The sequence below is a fragment of the Xenopus laevis genome, chromosome 4L, assembly GCF_017654675.1.
Source record: "Xenopus laevis strain J_2021 chromosome 4L, Xenopus_laevis_v10.1, whole genome shotgun sequence".
Taxonomy (NCBI): Eukaryota; Metazoa; Chordata; class Amphibia; order Anura; family Pipidae; genus Xenopus; species Xenopus laevis.
The window spans coordinates 62,367,911-62,387,284 of NC_054377.1; the positions used below are offsets into that span (position 1 = coordinate 62,367,911).

The window sequence follows — 19,374 nt, forward strand, 5'->3', positions numbered from 1 at the left end:
CAATAAAGGAGTTACCTTTTTTTAAAATGTTTTTGTTAGTTATTAAAAGCAAAGATGGACGGACGGATGGACGGAGATGTTCTGCTGCTCTGTTGTAAAACTTTGTCCCCATACATCACCACAACTGCGCCATTAAATCTCATGTTATTGAACAGTCATGGTTTATTGATATGTTCAAATTCAAAGTATATTTAATTTTCGGTATAACCTAACCTAATCCTGCCAAAGCTGGAGATTGCAAGTTTAGTGAATTCATTAAACAGTGAATACTTTAATATGCACAACTTTCAATATTCCGTCAGAGATGTAATTTAGTGTGTTGGTGACATTTTCAACTGCAGCCTCAAGTTTACCGTCTCCCAGTAATCTCATGTGCTTTCTGCATTTTCATACGGACACTTGTGAATAATGTGTCCTATAGATTACATGATATTACCATTGATGAATATTTTAAGCTTTCAAAATGGATCATTAAATGCTATATTCTTAAAAATGTCAGTAATAAATTGTGCCTTCCTTCTTCCGTCGAGAGTTTAGCAGCGAAAGCATTTACATAAAATGCTTCACCATTTTTATTATTATGCAAATGAAAACCATTTCTGTATACCTATCCTAATAAATTAAAGTGTTCTCCTGGGACCTTGCAATACATATTCATAATCTCACAAATTAATTACCAGTTTGCCTGCTAAGTATGTTGAAGGTAGGAAGGGTTAAACAAACTCCGGAATCAAATCAGTAGTGTGCAGTCTGCTTGCAAACACTGTCTTCATTTGAATACACGCTCAGAAAGCAATAATTAATTCCATCCCTTTATGTTTCAAACTCCAATTGTTTGGCTATCTGATGAAATCTTTGTTAAAAAAAACATTATTTTCTGGATAAAAAGAATGTAATCTTATGAAATTGATTAAAATCTATTTAAAAAAAATACTCGGCTTTTGATGAAAAAATATCTAGCAAATATTTAGATTTTGATGAGTCTTTAAACCATGGTATATTTTCTGATATATAGAAACATACAGTAGCAAATATGTACTGGGAACCAATTTATAAATCTGTATAATTGGTACCTGCAAGGGTTTCTCATGAATTACTACCCAAACTCCGTGAGGGGTTACAATTAAAATTCAGTTTTTCGTTCATATTAAAAAGCAAAACAAAAATATAATATGATAAAAAAAAAAAAAAACGTAATTTAATTGGATTAAAGCCATTTTATAGGCTTTAGAGTAGTCACCTGTCCAGTTTTAAAACAAATAGTTATGTTTTCCTGGGGCTGTTCAGTTCACAATTGTTTCTTCTTTTGGAACCCGAATAAAAATATGGCCAATACACACTCTGATGTTATAAATACACCAGCATATGTCAAGACACCACCCTGATATATCTCTGCTACACTGCCCAATGTCATCTGTCCTGTCCCCCATTCATTGTTTTTTGACAAGGTAAAATGTGGTGACCCTAGTCGACTTATGTACTAAAAAGAGCCACTAAATAGAGCAAAGAATATGATGAGCGCCAGGTGCACATTTCACTTATTCTGTTTTATTTAATCATTCATTTTTGGATTCTATGTGGCTCAGAGAACACATTAAAATTGTGGCTTTTGTGTTGTTGGTAGGACTAATAAAAATAAGTTTTAAATGTAACATGATAATTGGGCACTAAAATCAGCATGTTTTTTTATTTATTTTATTTGTGGCCTACTCACCTGATTAGTGTTACCGTTAACATGCAACTAGGTGTGGTGCTGAAGTTTTCTTTGAGATTTATTGATGGCACAGGTATGGGACCTGTTATCCATAATGCTCATGACCTGGTGTTTTCCAGATAAGGAATCTTTCAATAATGTAGATATCCATACTTTTTGGGTGTTATTTACTAAACATCAAATTTATCTGGTCAGGCTTTTTGGGGCAAAAACTTGAATCTTTTGTGGAAAAAAGCGACGTTTTTGATTTATTATACTGCAAAAAACTCGAATTGGAAAATCCGCCATCTGAGACCAGTCAAGGTCCAGTATAGGTACCAATCTGAAGTTATTTTGGTTTGCGCTAAGTTTAGCCTGCAAAATCAAACTTTTTGGGGGTTTTCAGGCAAAAACTCGAAAAAATAGACTGATTTGGGAAAAAAGCCAGAAACATTTGAGTGATTCGATTTTATCAAGTTTTTCTGCAACCCAATTATTTTAGGTTATTTTATTAATAAATAAGGTCAAATCAAGCATGGGAGTGGTTTATTTTTTAATAAAATATGAGATAAATTTGTATTTTAGTAAATAAACCCAATAGGATTGTTTGACTCCAACAGGGATTCCTTTTCTCTCAGTCAGGATCAAGTACAAGGTTTTTTTTATTATTACAGACATAAAGGAAATATGTTCTAAAATGTTGAATTATTTGAATAAGATGGAGTCTATGGGAGACAGCCTTCCTGTAATTCTGAGCTTTCTGTATAATGGGTTTCTGGATAATGGATCCCATACCTGTATAGTGTTTTTATTTCTTATTAAGCATTTTTAGTAGCCTATTTTTATTTGGTTATATCACTGTACATGTTTGCCCATAATACAATGAAAATAATTAAATTATTATTTATGAAATTGAATATCATAAATATACTGTTTAGAGAAGCTAGGGTAGGACTGGGAATGGATTTGTGTTTTAGCTGTTGTTTGAGACAGACAGAGAGAGATAGGTAATGTGAGGACTCATCCTCGTGGTCTAGCAGTAGTGCGGTGGGGATGCCCACCATGTCTTTCTGCTTAGGCGCGCTGGTGCAGAATGACAAGGGTGTACCTGCGCCTCCCGGGTTTGATGCAGGTGCTGGATGTCATCGGGCATAGGCGCAAAATTCAGTTACGTAAGGTATGTAGGTGCCGCCATTAATTTTACCATTGCCCAACGTTAATCCATTTTACTAGTTCCTGGGTGCGATTCTTGTTATTTAAAGCCATGTTTGACTTTGCCTGTCCCTGTTCCTGTACTGTCTGCTGCCTGTACTGACCCTTGCCTGTACCTTGACTATTCTTACAGATCCTGCTTTGTACCGCAAAACTGGTGTGTTTGACTCAGCCTATTCTCTCGTCTCATGAAACTGTAACGCCTTCCCTGATTGGTATTCACCCGACCTGTTTCCTGATTACGCTTCTTGTTCTCCATTCCAGTACTATGTTCAGTTCCCTTGCCTGCCCAGAGCTCTCTCTCTGGTTCTCTCACACTAAGATCTGGCGGCACCCAAATAGTGGAGGGCTCCTCCTGAAGCCAAAGGTGGTTCTTATAGGTGGAAGAGTGAGCCGCAACTAGGACCTTGGAGTTAGCTCTGGGTTTGGGACTCCGTTTGTAACAGGGAAATTGATTGATTTTGGCAAAACAAGTATGGGGTCTGTTAAGAAATGCAATGGGATCTGGAGTCACAACATACTTACAAAACTACAGGATTATTTCACCACCAACATGAATTTATGCCAGTTTAGTATCCATCAGTCAAAAGTTAGTTTTTTTAATCTTTTAAGGCAAAAAGCAAATCATTAATACAATATTTTTATGTCTTGAAAAATATGAGCATAATGACAAAAACTTGGAAATAAAAATTCAAAACGTACCCCAAACAGTGGACAAATTTATTGCACTTGCCATCAGTAGTAATAGTAAAGCAGAAGGATACCTGTAGACCCAAGCTCAGATTTATGGGTATCAATGTTTATGATAATCTAAAAATATTTAAACATCTCACTTTTGCTGCATGTGAAAGAGTTGGCATGCTTAGTTCAACATTATACAATCACTTAAACAACCAAATATTTTCTTCTTATTTCTTTAGGTGATCACCTAGACATGTATTAAGGTTGAGCAGCAAACTCAATGGAATAAATAAGGCCACATTTCTCTCATCTCAATGATGACACTCTAAGCTTTACCTTTGCTTACAATTGGTAAAGGCACGCACATGCCCAAAAATGGTTCAGAATAAAACAGGAGAACCCCACAATCGTGAAAAGCAGAACTGTATTTCAATGTGAACATGTTCAAAAGATGTGCCCAAAATACCTACACAGGAAATAATGTAACCCCAAAGAGTTTGAATCTGGTTTTAGTTACTACACGATGCTATGATGATGATTATACATGTTACTAATATATTCAAACCAAGATCTTGTTAGTGATACACGGATATGGAGATTAAAAACCGAGGTGGTTTATAACTATAAACAAATAATGCATATAATGCAAATAATGCATATAGAAAATTGTTGCATTTTAGCTAGAATGGATTTGAAATTTCCTTTATAGTTTCCAATCCATCGTAATGCTCTCAGGTTGCTTCTTAAGTGACAGAGACAAACTCTTTTAATTCCTGGAGCATGAAAAGCCAATGGGGATTAAGGGTTGTACGGTGAAAATGGATTATAATGGATTTAATCTCTTAAATCCTGATAGACACTTTATTTTATAGACAGGATTAGGACATGATCTGTAATAACAAACCCAGTCCTGAGTGCCACGTTTGGCTGTCAGGCTAATGAGATATTATAGGGTATTTGTATTTATCAGATAATTAAAAGCAAAATTAGTCTCAAGATGTAAGCGTCTCTCTAGACACAGGATTTTCCAGCTTTCTAGAAAATGTAGCCAGTAGAAAAGTATCCCCAAAATTCCTCATGCTCCCTGTTTGTTGCTTTATCAATTTATGAAGAAAAATCGAAAATTTTGATGTAGACCCGTTCAAGAACATGAATTTGCTGATTGTCAGCACTTCTGAGTTTGCTTTTTTTCTTCATAATTGTTTTATTATAAAAAAGATTCATAACAAATGATCCTTTTCCAGTAAGCTATGACTAATCGTATTGCATAAATAAATACTGATTTCTAAAAAAATTGTGTTGCCATTTTTTTCACGATTCGAGAAAACCAAAGAGAACTATTTGATTAGAAAAAAAAGATTCATAACAAATGTTCCATTTCCAGTAACCTATAAGAGCTAGTATTGACAAATAGCCACCCTATATATCATAACTAAAATACAATCTCACTCTTAGTGGTTAATTTCTAAATAAATCTTGTTGGCGTTATTTTCTCGATTCAAGAAAGCGAAAGAGAACTGTTTTGTTATTAAAAGATTCATAATAAATGTTCAATTTCCAGTAAGCGACAGTATAAGAAATAGTATTGCCCAAATAGCCATCCTATATCATAAATAAAAACAATCTTACTCTTCAGGGCTGATTTCTAAAAAAAATTGTGTTGACGTTTTTTTCACGATTCGAGAAAACCGAAGAGAACTATTTGATTAGAAAAAAATATTCATAACAAATGTTCCATTTCCAGTAACCTATAAGAACTAGTATTGGCTAAATAGCCACCCTATATCATAAATAAATACAATCTTACTCTTAGTGGTTGATTTCTAAATAAATCATGTTGGCGTTATTTTCTTGATTCAAGAAAATGAAAGAGAATTGTTTTGTTATTAAAAGATTCATAACAAATGTTCAATTTCTAGTAAGTGACAGTATAAGAAATAGTATTGCCCAAATACCCATCCTATATCATAACTAAAATACAATATCACTCTTGGGGGCTGATTTCTAAAAAATCATGTTGGCATTTTTTCCTCGATTCGAGAAAACCACAGAGAACAAAAGTGTACGTGGAAACCTTGAATTTATTAAAGGAAAAAAACCACGCAAAGTCGCCAAAAAAAAACCTCTGCAAGCAAAAGCTGTTGTATTGTATAGTCAATGGGAATATGCTCTAACAACTATCTATTTTCCCAGTTTATTAAAACATTAAATTAGAGCCTTGTTGAAAATGAATGGGACAATGAGAGTCTCGCTGGCATGTGACTTTTTTCTTGCGAAAAAACGTGGGCAGGAATATTTGGTTGTGTTTTTATTCATAAGCTAGCATTCGAGAAAAAAAGTTGCACAAGATTGGTCTGTATTTTTATTTTCCTCATTCATGTTTTTCCCCCCACAAACTCGTATTTTGATAAATCTGCCCTTTAAATGACATTTCGTTGGGCAGAATTCTTTAATGCTTGTGCCTGTTTGTGCTTCGGTACAAATAGCTAGAATTATTTTTTACAGAGGACAGATTTCAGCTCACTTGTTTTCACTTGAGCTCAAAGACTGCAGGATATGATTTGTAGCTATCAAAAGTAAACGTTAGCCATATTCCACTGTGCATACAACAAATGGGGTATCTCACATTTGTTAGCTTCAAGCTTGAACTTTCAGCATCCCAGCACTGTTGCAGCTAATGCAGACATCCACAAATGTCCACACAAAGCTACAGTACAAATATGCAATGGCAAATGAAGAGTTACACATTGTGTTATATATAGAAATGCCTGCAATATGTTTTGAGTTGGTATTCTCGATAGAAATTAAATTCTCTCCAGCAGATATTATTTGTTTTAATACTGCATGCACTTTAATATTCAGAATTCATTAAACAGTATGCGGAGAGTCCAATCATTATCTAGAATGATGGGACAAATAGCAAGAGTGTAAATCAGGGGTCCACTGAGGGTTATTTTCTTACTCTTTCTTGTAATTAAGATGCAAGCAAATTAGTTGGAAGGCATAATGTTGATTATGGATGTGAGATCATGCTAATGTGTTTTAATTAGAATACTGTGAAAGCATTCTTCACTTTTTATTTTGTGATTCACACATCTAAAAATGTAAAGATTCAGTGGGAGGAAAGGCTCTTTTGACTTGGCCTGGATGAAACATCCTACAGTTTGCAGATATGGCTCTAAATCACCTCCTATTTCCTGTGAACAAGAGGGAGCTGTTAGGATGGATTCTTAGAAACGACACAGATTTCTTCATTATGCGTTTCTGAAACAAAACTTTTCTGTAAAACAAAGTCTTTTAAAACGAATGACAATATCATGTACTGCTGCCCAGCACTGGTAAAACCGATGTGTTTGTTTCAGAAACACTACTTTAGTTCATATAACAAACTACTGTATAGTCAAAGGAGCAGCCATTTCCCTAAAACTTGAGATATTACAGCGCAGCACTCCCACCAAATGGGTATTGAGGGATACACCTTAGGGGGTCCCATACATGGGATATACAGCAATAATGAATTTTATATAGTATGAATAAAATACAATGAGCATCCAATACATTTAAACATTCCAGCAATGGGGACACATGGGGTTCTTTCTGACTCACTAGCGGATAAAACACTCTATCTACAGTATCTAGCACAGTCTTTTGCATATAACAGTCCCAGTCCAACAGCTAAATCTAGATGGGATAAACAAAGGTGCAGTCAAGGGGATAAATTCACTTAGCGGCAAAAATTCACCAGCGGCGGTTTCACAGCCATCGCAACACTTCGCCATGCGAAAATTCGCTCAGACAACTAATTTACTAAAATGCTGGTCCAGGGCACCGAACCCTGGCGAATTTTCTCTAGTGTTACTTCGGCAATGAGAGCAATTCCTAGTGCAACTTCGTTAGAGGTCTTTGCTTGCAGCAAATACATTACATTACACAAGTCCAGGGAACCTTAATAAAGAAATAGAGTTGTTATAATGCCCTTCACATGAGCCCACTGTATAGTACTGTATATGTTCCATATGTTAGAAAATGTCTGGGGGAAACCGGTTACCCAAAAAATATTTTTAAGGACTTTTGCAGGCTATCACTCTGAAAAAAGGAAAAGATGCCAGTGTTTTTTGAACTTTTTCCACTAAAAAAATATGATGTAAGTAACAGAAGATTGAGAAAGATCTATGCACTCCAGTGCACTTCGCCTGGTCTGAGCTGGTGAAGGCAAGTCTAGCAAAAGAGGTAACGTTCAGTAAAATCCATGTCTTAATGAATTTGCGGAGTAACGTCCATTTGCCAGAGCGAAAATTCACCTGGTGATAGAGTGTGAATGAGCGCTAGGGTCTGTCTCTTTCGCTAGCAAAGTTACGCCTGCACCCGTTAGTAAATTGGCAAAGTGCCTAAAAACTGTAACTCTGGTGAATCGTCTTCAGCATTAGTCACTTCGCCATTTAGTAAATCTGCCCCCAGTTCTTTCCAATATATCCCTTCCCAAAAACTCTTATTACCCAATGTAGCACTACCTTTCCAAAAGTACTTTGATTCCGAAAATACTCCATCTCAAACCTGTTGAGTTCATGTATAAGTCAATGCAGATGTCCCTGAAGTTGTTTCTTGACATCATGATCTGTAGTGGATAATCTGCTAAAAGTCAGGGTCAATCATACATTTCGAATTGATGCACTAATTTGTCGCAACGTGTTTTTTTTTATACGACCTTTTCAAGAGGAATTATTGATAAATGAGTTGAATTTGTGGATAGGAGTTAGATCAACTTTGTTTTAATGAAAACATTTGATTAATTTGAGATTTAGTAAATAACCTCCCTAGTGTTTTGGCAGCAAATAGAAAAGGATCTCTCGTATCTAGGAGTTTTAGCAGGGAATCCTTTATAGCTTCTGGTTGTCTACCCTGTAGGGGTGACAAAACCAGGCTTTCTCCTCTTTTCTTAGATATATCCTGGGGCAAGAACTTCCCAGCAAGAACTTCTCCGACCTACCAGCCCCTGCCTGTAACCAGGCTGGGCGATGTCACAAACAGAGGAAACTACGGCAAAGGAGCTGGTTGACCTGAAAGGTATGCAGGCAGAACCACCATATGAAAAAAATGGTAAAGAAACATAAGAAAAACAGTAAATATTGGTATTCAAATTTTGCAATGCATTTTGTTCTGTCAGGAAAAATGACATATTTTTCACCAGAAAAAGACTAACAGCAATATGATCATTTTTTCAAGCATTCTTTTTGCTGAAAAAACTGGGTATTTTTTTTGTGGCAGAAAAAATGCCCATTGAATTCAAGCATTTGATGCAAGAAAAAAAACACAGACTCCAATGTATTTGGTGAAATTTTGGAAAACTTTTCCTATTTCTGGAATTTTTTCAGGCAGTCGCATTTATCACTTGTCCTTACATCATTCTTTTAATTTTATGGAGGAGCCTCACATCTTATTTAAAGGGAACTTTATGGTTTACTTTTTATTTCTAAATTACACTATTTACATTGCAAATTATTAACTCTACCATTTAAAATTGTATTCATTCAATCGAGGAACCAACAAATGTATTTTTTAGCTGTAATATCGGTGTGGAGGCAGCCATCATTGTGCTTGATTATGAGCTTCAAGAGGGAGCCAGCACTTCAGGATGGAACCGCTTGGAGATTTTTTTTCCCCACCTAGTGGTATACATGAGAATAACACCCAAGCAGGTAAGAGCAGGGATCACTTTTAGCAATGCAAACAAATCTTTCAGCAGAGGTGTCATATAGCTGCTATCTGGCTAGCTGCCCATTGTTTTGTTGATAGGCTGCTGATGGGCTGCTGGAGGGGTGTCAGGGGGTCTATCGGCTCCCAGCGGGGAGTAGTCAGGACCAAGGAGAAAGCTTTAGGAGTTAAAGTCCAAGATCGTAGTACAAAAGGGTTCAGGTAAAATCGTAATCCAAGTCAAGGCGAAAGTTCAAAGGCAAGCAGAATAATATCAGAGTCAAAGTCTAGGCAGTATCAGAAGTCCAGGAAACAGTTTAACAAGAATTAACAAATACTCAGGGGCACATTTACTATTGGTCGAATATCGAGGGTTAACTAACCCTCGATATTCGACCCTCAAAGTTAAATCCTTTTAAAGGATTTAGCGCAATTCCTTCGATCGAACGATTCGAAGGATTTTAATCCATCAATCGAACGATTTTCCTTCAATCCCAAATTGCCTAGAAAGCCTTTGGTGTCCTTCCCCATAGGCTAACATTGGTGCTCGGTAGGTTTTAGGTGGTGAAGTAGGTGGTCGAAGTTTTTTTTAAAGAGACACTACGACTATCGAATGGTCGAATAGTCGAACGATTTTTAGTTTGAATAGTTCGATTCGAAGTCGTAGTCGAAGGTCGAAGCAGCCAATTCGATGGTCGAAGAAGCCAAAAAAAATACTTCGAAATTCGAAGTATTTTTCCTTCTAATCCTTCACTCGAGCTAAGTAAATGTGCCCCTCAGGAATGTTCCAAACAAACGCTACAATTGGGCATTGAACTCATGACCTATGGGTAGCTATGGGCGCCGCCATTTTGGATGTGCCGTCGAGGAGGAAGGACGCGCCGGCCAGTGCTCCGGCTGGCGGTTCTGACAAGGGTGGAAGGTGGGGTGGATATTTGAAGTGTAGCAGTAATTGAAGTTTATCAGAGCACATGTCACATGGTTTCGGGGGAACCTGTGAATTGGACATCATGTCTAGCCCCATACCAAATTTCTAAATTAATATAAAAAAATCTGTTTGCTCTTCTAAAAAATAGATTTCAGTGCACATTTCTGCTGGAGCAGCACTATTAACTGATGATTTTTGTAAAAACATGTTTTCCCATGACAGTATCCCTTTATCTTACCTAACTAATGTAATGTTAATGTAATGTTAATTTTACTCTCAAAAAACAATACATAGTTATTAACCTCTGAACTACAAGTTGTGAATTTTTGCATGAATAAAAAATAATCTTGATTAATACAGCATTAAAATGATACATTTATTTTGTAATTAACTGCATTTTCACGTAGGTAAGCCCTGCAATTTCACAAAGTCTACGCATAAGCCAAGCCTCAGAGAGAGTTTCTCCTGCTACAGAAGACATGAAAGTTACAGTGAACAAAGCACATTGCTGAGTAGGAATCTAAGCCAGGGGCAGTCCATGAAATTCAAAATGTCTAAACTGCAGGGGAACAGAGATTTTCTTAAAATAAATAGGAAGCAGGCAAGTGGTAAAATAAAACTAAATGTAGATAATAATTGTGAATGAAGTACATAAGAAGAGGGAAACATTTTGTATCCTCTTCTGAAAAGGCTAGGAAACCACAAGAGAGAAGTGAAAGTTTAGCTAGGAAATAAATCTTGCAGTATCAGAGGGCACATTCAGACTCAGTAAAATAGGAAGGCAATGAGTATATGCTGCTATTTAAAGGGTGTATTCTACAATAAGGGAGCATCAACTATTCTGCCATTCTCACACAAAATAACTACAATAAGAGGTTTAAGTGCTGATTGTTTTGACGTTCTATCAAAAGCAAGAAATGATCCTAAGGCAACGACTAGCAGTTCAAATGTCTGATAGAAAGTCAGGGTAATTCACAGTGGCCATGAGTTCAATGTTCAAAGAAGATGAAGCCATACAAAACCATACCAATTACTGAAATATATGCACCCAATAATAACATTGGGATAGAATCACTTCAAAATGTAAGCATTATTTTGGGGGAGAGGCTTTCATAAAAGTTGAACCCACAAAACAAAATATTGATTACTGGATGGCAGGACTACATTAAATACTTACAGTTGGGGATGTGCTAAATTGGGTGTCGTAAATTGTGCAAAAATCACATTCATCAAAGTTATTTCTGTCAATATGTGCTCCTTGCACTTCCGTATAGCTGTGCCTTTCTCTTGCCTCCAGGGTTCCCACAACGGTGTCACGACCGACACCCAATACCAGAACAGGTGCCAAGTACCCTGGTCTCGGCTCGGCTTCACCAGTAGTGTGACCACCGTTGGGCTTCGGGAGGAGGCCTCAGCTTACTTGGGTGCCACCTGGGCCGAAGGTCACGGTACAAAGGATTAGGCAGAATCGTAGTCAGGCAGGCTGGGTCGAGGCAGGCAGATGGCAGGGATCGTCAAACAGACAAAGGGTCAAAACCGGGTGATCAATCAAGGGGTAAAACAGAAGAGTAGTCGTAAGCAGGCAAGGTCAGGATCCAGAAGTCAGATTAGTCAAAATAGCCAGGCAGGGGTCAAAACAGGAATCAAACAGGTTCAGAAGGGATAAGACAAAATAGCACAAGGCTCAGGAGCACCAGGAATACAATCCTATCACGGGCAATGACAATCAGTGGAAATGCCCCTTTAATACTTTTAAATTTGGCGTCATTGCGCGCTGACGTCATTATGCCAGCGCGCATGCGCCTTTAAACCCGGAGGTGCGCATGTGCGCGAGCACTAAGAAGCCGGCGCAAGAAGTGAAGCGGCGCGGCGGGCGTCCCTGCCGTCCCCCCACTAGACTACCAGGGTGAGTCTTCGTTACAAACGGTCAGTATCAGTTGCACCAAAAAAGTAGTGCCACTCTCATGCCAAATGTTTAAAATGACACCAACTGGATCAACATAATTGAGTCTGAAAATTGGCTACTTTATATATTTTATTCTTTTCTAATTATAAAGTGCTGAAAATATTTTCTTCGTACCCTTACTTACTGCCTTCATTGCCTTGCTCACTATCGACTTAACTTTTAGTATGATGTAGAGAGTGATAGCCTGAGACAGTTTGCAAGTTGCTGGTGAATACCAAGCTGGAGGGTTGCTGAACAAAAAGCAAAGTCATCAAAAAAGACACAAAAAAATAAAAGTTGAAGACCAATTGCAAATTGTTTCTGAATAACAATGTCTACTTCATACTTGGGGCACATTTACTTAGGGTCGAATATTGAGGGTTAATTAACCCTCGATATTCGACCGTCAAAGTAAAACCCTTCGACTTCGAAAAACAAAGGATTTACCGCATTTAGTACGATCGAAGGAAAAATTCGAAGGATTGTAATCCATCCATCGAACCATTTTCCTTCGATCACGAATTGGCTAGAAAGCCTATGGGGACCTTCCCCATAGGCTAACATTGATGCTCGGTAGGTTTTAGGTGGCGAAGTAGGTGGTCGAAGTTTTTTTTAAAGAGACAGTACTTCGACTATCGAATGGTCGAATAGTCGAACGATTTTTAGTTCGAATCGTTCTATTTGAAGTTGTAGTCGAAGTAGCCAATTCGATGGTCCAAGTAGCCAAAAAAATACTTCGAAATTCAAAGTATTTTTTATTCTAATCCTTCACTCGAGCTAAGTCAATGTGCCCCTAAAAGTTAATTTAAAGATGAACACCCCTTTAAGTGTGCAATTGCAAAAGAGGTCTACTAGCATACCTTGCTCTCTTCAAAACACAGATAATAGAATATTTATTTCAAATAGACTGAGTACTATTTCTTCTCAGGACCTCTATCAAGTTTGACAAACAGAGATAAATAATAGTTTTGAAGCTAAATAGCTGTTGTTTGACTGAAGTGCTAGTTTCAGTACCCAATTTTTGTTTAGATTATTATTATTATTATCCTATATTTATATAGTGCTGACACATTTTCACAGTGCTTTGCAGAGACTGATCATCATTCACTTCAGGCCCTGCACCAGTGAATGCTACAATATAAGCTCAATATCAAATTCATGCACATACTAAGGTTAACTTCACCAGCAATCCATTAAAGGAGAAGGAAAGTCATCCTGCATTTGAGGGTGCCAAATGTTAAGCACCCCAAGTGATTGTATTGACTTACCTGATACCACGGGCCATTGCTTCTATCAGCAGAAAACTTCTTCTTCATTTCATAGCAAAGATGCGCTAGCGTTCATTTGTGCCTACCGAAAATTCGGTAGTGATCTTGCTCTTAGGTCAATTTGAATACGGTGGGAAAGTTGTATGGAGGTCTTTATTATAAATGTTGGTGCAAATGCTTACAGTAAATATCTAGGAAACCTTAATAAAGACAAGAGAGTTTATATAATGCCCTACACTTGAGCCCAATGTAAAATTCATGTTTAATATGCTAAAAAATGTGTGGAGAAAACCAGTTACCCAAAAAAAAGTCCAAGTTAGGACTTTTGCAGCCAATCCCGGTTAAAAAAAGGAAAAGTCGCCAGCGTTTTGAAAGTGAATGCATTTTCGGCACACAGGATATGTTGTAAGTGAGGAAGATTTAGCTTCTTTTAAGCACTTAGCCTAATATGAGGTGGCGAAGGCAAAAGAGGTAACGTTTAGTAAAATCTGTACTTTAGTGAATTTGTAGATTAGCCCCTGTTCGCCGGTGTACAAATATGCGATAGGGTCCAAAACTGTGATAGCCACGGTCTGGTTTGCTAGTGAATAGGCGCTTGCGCCTGTTAGTGAATTGGGGATGTCCCTGCGGATGGCAACTCTAGTGCACTGATGCTAGCGGTAGCCCCTTCGCTCTTTAGTAAATCTGCCCCAAATTGAGAACCTTAGAGGAAAGCCAGAGGGCAGTTATCAGTGGCAGCAAAAAGCAGCCTTTGGTACTTTTATAGATGTATTTCCGTTTTTTTAAAACCTTCACTAGCGATTTTGGCCCCCTTGACCCTCACCAACGCCAAAGAGGGGGGCTCAGGGAGGCCACCTCAAGCGACAGCAGCCCTAAAAATGACCCTTGCTACTGTCACATGTCACACCACGGAAAATGGCACAATTATGTGATTTCACCAAAGACTAAAGCATCTCTCACACATCACAGCAATTTTGTTTAACTAAGTAAAGAAATCTAAACTTGGAAAGTGTGATTGCTTCTATATTTACTTGCTCTGCGTATTTAGTTCTTTGCACAAAAACTTACTTTATTGAGTTCATTAAACAAGGAGGGTATTTGGTGACATTTATAGTCAGGTAAGTTGCTGCTTCATCCAGACATTGTTTTGTTTAGAGAAGTTCAGGCTTCATCCTCTTCCTGTTATTGTGCCAAATCACAGCTAATTGTATTGACGGTCTGTCAAAGGGGAGTATTGATTATCAGTCATGCTTGTATCAAACCTCCTTTTGTGGCAAAAAATTAATAGAAGCGCAGTATAAATTATTTTATATATATTGAGCGACTAAGAAGGGATTTATGTTTAAATCCCTTTATAGCTGAAATTCATTGTTCTCTTATTGAGATATGGCCCTTCTACTAGAAACAGATTTGCTGTTTTTTCTACTATTCTTTTTAGACAAAACAATGCTTCATCACTGGTATTTTGTTGCGGCAGATATTGTATTTACTATTTTCGTTATAAACATCAGGATAAAACATAAACAGCAATCAGCAGAAACAACAACTAAAAGATATAAGCACTCTTCCATATGGGTGTGGTTGTCCCCAAAGCCTCTGTTTCTCAAGCTCCCCAAAAATCATTGATTTATGTCTGTTCTACTGGTGTGGGTTTTAGGGATCTATAGTTTTGGTGCAGTGAGCAATTGCAATGTTACGTATATTCAGGCGTGGCATCTATTATTATGAAATGCCTGAAGCCTGGGTTCTTTCTGTAAGCTGGAGCATTTTCAAGGTTACTAGAAACATTTAAAAAATACGACGGCTTTTCCATCAACATGGATGTATGCTAGCTACAAAACATAAAGTAAAAGGTGCTGTAAAACATAATTGTTTAAATATGACTCCAAAGGACATGGGGTTTCTGTAATTCTGAGCTTTCTAGATAGTGAATTTCTGGATAATTGATCCCATATATGTATATAAGTATACAAAAAACCCTTCAAAATACTATATTAATATTTAATGATTAATGCAGAGAATATTTACATTGGGTAGTAAAAATCAATCACACTTAAGCACTTACTAATATATCACAGTACAGGTCTGGGATCCGTTATCTGGAGACCCATTATCCAGAAAGTTCTGAATTACGGAAAGGAAGTCTCCCATAGACTCCATTATCATTAAATAATCAAGAATTGTAAAAAAATGATTTCCTTTTTCTCAGTAATAATAAAAAAGTACATTGTACTTGATCCAAAATAAGATATACTTAATCCTTATTGGAAGCAAAACCAACCTATTGGGTTTATTTAATGTTTACATGATTTTCTAGTAGACTTAATGTAAGAAGATCCAAATTATGGAAAGATCCATTATCTGGAACACCCCTGGTCCTGAGCATTCATGATAACAGGTCTCATACTTGTAATTCTAAACACCATTTTAAAAATCCTTTAAGGTTTATAAAACGATCTAATGTAAACGTGTATTGCTAGATAAAAAAAAATATTATGGTAATGAAGTGCTGATGCAAAAATATTTGTCTCATGGCAAATTGATTAACTTATTTTGTAAGCTTGTCCTTTTACACCATTTATTTCTTGAATTTGGCCAGTCACAACTAGGTAATTCAGTCTCTGAAATATGTTTCAACACCATATTTACCTTTTAGACAAGGCAGTCCTCAGTTTACTCCCATCATGCTCTGTCATACATGTAACGTAATACATTAATCTGTAAGAGAAAACATAATGGTTGGCAAGCCGTACAACACAGAGTTGCAGAGCAAGAATGCAATTTATTATAATACATGTTTTGGGCTTCACAAGCCCTTTATCAAGTGTGTTTTTGCACGTTGAATTCAACTTTTAAACCCACATACCCACTTGTAACATCAAAACTCTTCCCCATAGCCTTTAAGGGGGTTATTTACTAAACTCAGAATGCAAAAATCACTAAAATTTTGTTTTTTTTTAAATAAAATTGGACATTTAAAAAAATCACAAATTTTTCGAAATTTATTAAACCCAGAGGATGAAAAAGTCCAAATCTGAAAATCCGGCATCTAAGACCTGTCGAGGTTGCATATAAGTCAATTGGAGAAGTCCCAATGATGTTTTCAGGTGCGCTGGGTTTCGTGCAATACCCCGAAGTTTTCAGAGTTTTCGGCTGAAAAATCCAAAAAAATCTTTTTTCCACAAAATTAATTTTAGGGAAAATTTTATAATAAATAACTGTAAAAAACTAGAGCAAACTTTGATCAGAGTTTGTAGCAGAAAATATTGAGAAAATTTCGGACTTTGATAAATAACCCCCTAAGGGGCAAATTCGCCAGCGCTGACTTCACCAACATCGCAACACTTTGCCAGGCGTAAATTTGCCTGAACAAGGCTAATTCAAGTTGTTATATTGCCCTACAAATGTGCCCACAGTTTAGTTTAGGTGCCATATGTTATCACATGGGGGGAAGGAAGGTACCCCAAAAAAAATTTCGATCTTTTTCAGCCTATTTTTTGGAAAATTTTCAACTTTTTTTTGAGGAACTCCTATCTACTCTATTGCACTTCGCCTGGTTTGAGGTGGCGAAGGCAAGTCTAGCGATAGAGGTAACGGTCAGTAAAATCAAAAACTTAGTGAATTTGAGTAGTAACGCTCTTTCACCAGAGCGAAAATTCGACAGAGTCTATCTTCTACACCAGCGTTAACCATTTCACCCTTTAGTAAATTTCCCCCTGACTGTTGACTGGTCAGTATATTTTAGTGGTATTAGATTTAAGTCCATATCTGTGAATTTGATATTTCATGCCGTCCAACAATTAAAAAAAAACAAATAAAACTGAATCTGGAATAAATCATCCAGTGAATGGCAAATGGACAGCCCTGGTCTATATAATCAGTACACGAAGAACATTGGATGGACTAAAAAATCATTGGAAGGTCTCATATACTGTATCAAATGCATGCATATGGACTTAAATTTAGCACCATGTGGAGGATTTCACTACAATATGGAGATTATACTCTGACCAAAAAACACTTAGGGGCAGATTTATAAAGGGTCAAATTGAAAATTCTAATTTTTTTTTTTATGGTCAAAACTGTCAAATTCGACTAGGGAATTATCCAAACTCGATTCAAGTTTTTTTTAAAAAAATTGAATGAAATTTTCGAGATTTATCATATTCTGATCCTTTAAGAATTAAAATTAGACTATGGGAGAGGCCCAGTGAGCAATTTGGAGATGTTTGCAGCCTTCCTGACATCCAAGTTTTTTTTCTGAGAAAAAAACTCGGATCGAGTTTGATCGAATTCTAAAAATTTGTCTGAGTTTGAGATAATCGATTTTTATAATAAACTATTGAATATTCAAATTGAAGTAAAATTGAATTCATGCAAGTTAAAAAAAACTCACTTGAATTTGAATATTGATAAATGTGCCCCTTAAAAGCTATGGAGAGGAGTTATGGTGCCACAAGTGGGGATGTGGGATTAAATGTTGTATTCAGTTTACAAAATCACACTTGGCTCATAAAGCCAGAAACATGTACAGGTATGGGACCTGTTATGCAGAACGCTCGGGACCTGGGAGTTATTAAATAATGCCATAAGTGCTTATTGTTAGCAAATAGTATATAACCTTTTCCTTTTCTTTACACTTCATGAGGCACAATGCATCAAGTTCCGGCAAAAGCGCTGTCCTGATCTGGGCTCTTTTTGTGTGTTGTGCTATATAGAAGAGCCATGAAGCACCTTTCACATAAATCACATGAAACTGGAGCCTGTGTATATATACACCCATTTTCTGCCTCCATGCTGCCTGTTCCCTTGCAGGTGCAAATTACTACCAATTGCATACAATTTACTAACTGGCTCAGATTGTTGCAGCTTCTCCATTTGTTACTGGCCCAAATTGCATGTTATTTATTTTGTAGATGAAAATATTAACTGTGTTGACAGACAGTTGTTATATCCAAACAAAATAATTGGTTCAAAAGTGCCCTGTGGTGGTAAAACTGTGTATGAGATTCAGACTGGAGTAATAAAGCAGAAAAATGTTACATTGGTTTGTTTCAGTGAACCTTTGTATTAAGAAAACAGATTTCCTTCCACTCTGTGCACTCTTTGTCTCCAGTGTCAGGAGACATGAAGAGACCTTGTTAGTTGCCCTCTATACAACGACAGGATGAGTTTCTTCCTCTAGGCTATGTCTCTCTCTGGCTTTTCAGTAGTCTCGCCATGTCATAGGGCAGGGAGTGCAAATGGTCTATTGCTGGGTCAGAAACTATCTATTAATGTGACACTAATCTCTTTTTTGGCCTCAGAGGAAGTGGGTAATGCAGTAGATACAAAGTCCAATGTATAAAATCAATCTAAATTCTTGTAGGGTAAATGAAAAAGACCATTTCATGAGTAGATTTTTTATTATTCATATTAAGTTCGTTTTAAATTTAGAGGGGGCTTCCATTAAAATAAATCTTTTGCTGATTTGAACTAACAAGAAGATAGCATTGTTGTATTTACTTACATCCGTGGTTTAATCACCTCGACAATATTTCTTCTGTGCTCTATTTCATTTAAATAGACTCTTTCTCCATGCAGCTGGTTAACTGAGAAGCAGGCAGCTGAACCAATTATCTGTAAAAACTCATTCAAAACATGCTCAATTGGGCATGCCAACATTTCTGCAGGTCATGTTTTTGCATGAGGTTCTTTTAGCTTGTTTCATGAGAGCTTCCAAGTAATCCCTTAATTAAAAATACTGTTCATGATGAAATGGAAGTGTAATATCATGTTAGATGCCACATTTATTGCACAGCTAAATATTGACTGGGATCATTTTCATAGACAGGAAGGAGAGGAGTGAAGAATTCAGCAGAAGTGGCAGATGTGCTCATCTAAAATAATGTGCATTGTTCTAGCAGTACTGTAACTGGATTTTGTTCAACATTTCTCATTTTGTCTCCCGCAGGCA

The 19,374-nt window shown here is 36.8% G+C and overlaps 1 long non-coding RNA gene across 3 annotated transcripts in view; it reads right to left on the reverse strand.

Moving 5' to 3' along the window:
- Positions 1 to 19,374, reverse strand: part of LOC108714113 — a 71,937-nt gene that overhangs the window by 34,030 nt on the left and 18,533 nt on the right. For 2 of the 3 annotated variants that reach the window (XR_005966979.1, XR_005966980.1), the window contains exons 2-3: positions 16,068 to 16,136; positions 14,487 to 14,636 (exon numbers count right to left, since the gene is read on the reverse strand). This is a non-coding gene — a long non-coding RNA (uncharacterized LOC108714113). The remainder of the gene's footprint in view (positions 1 to 14,486; positions 14,637 to 16,067; positions 16,137 to 19,374) is intronic. The other variant, XR_001935303.2, reaches the window with a different exon arrangement.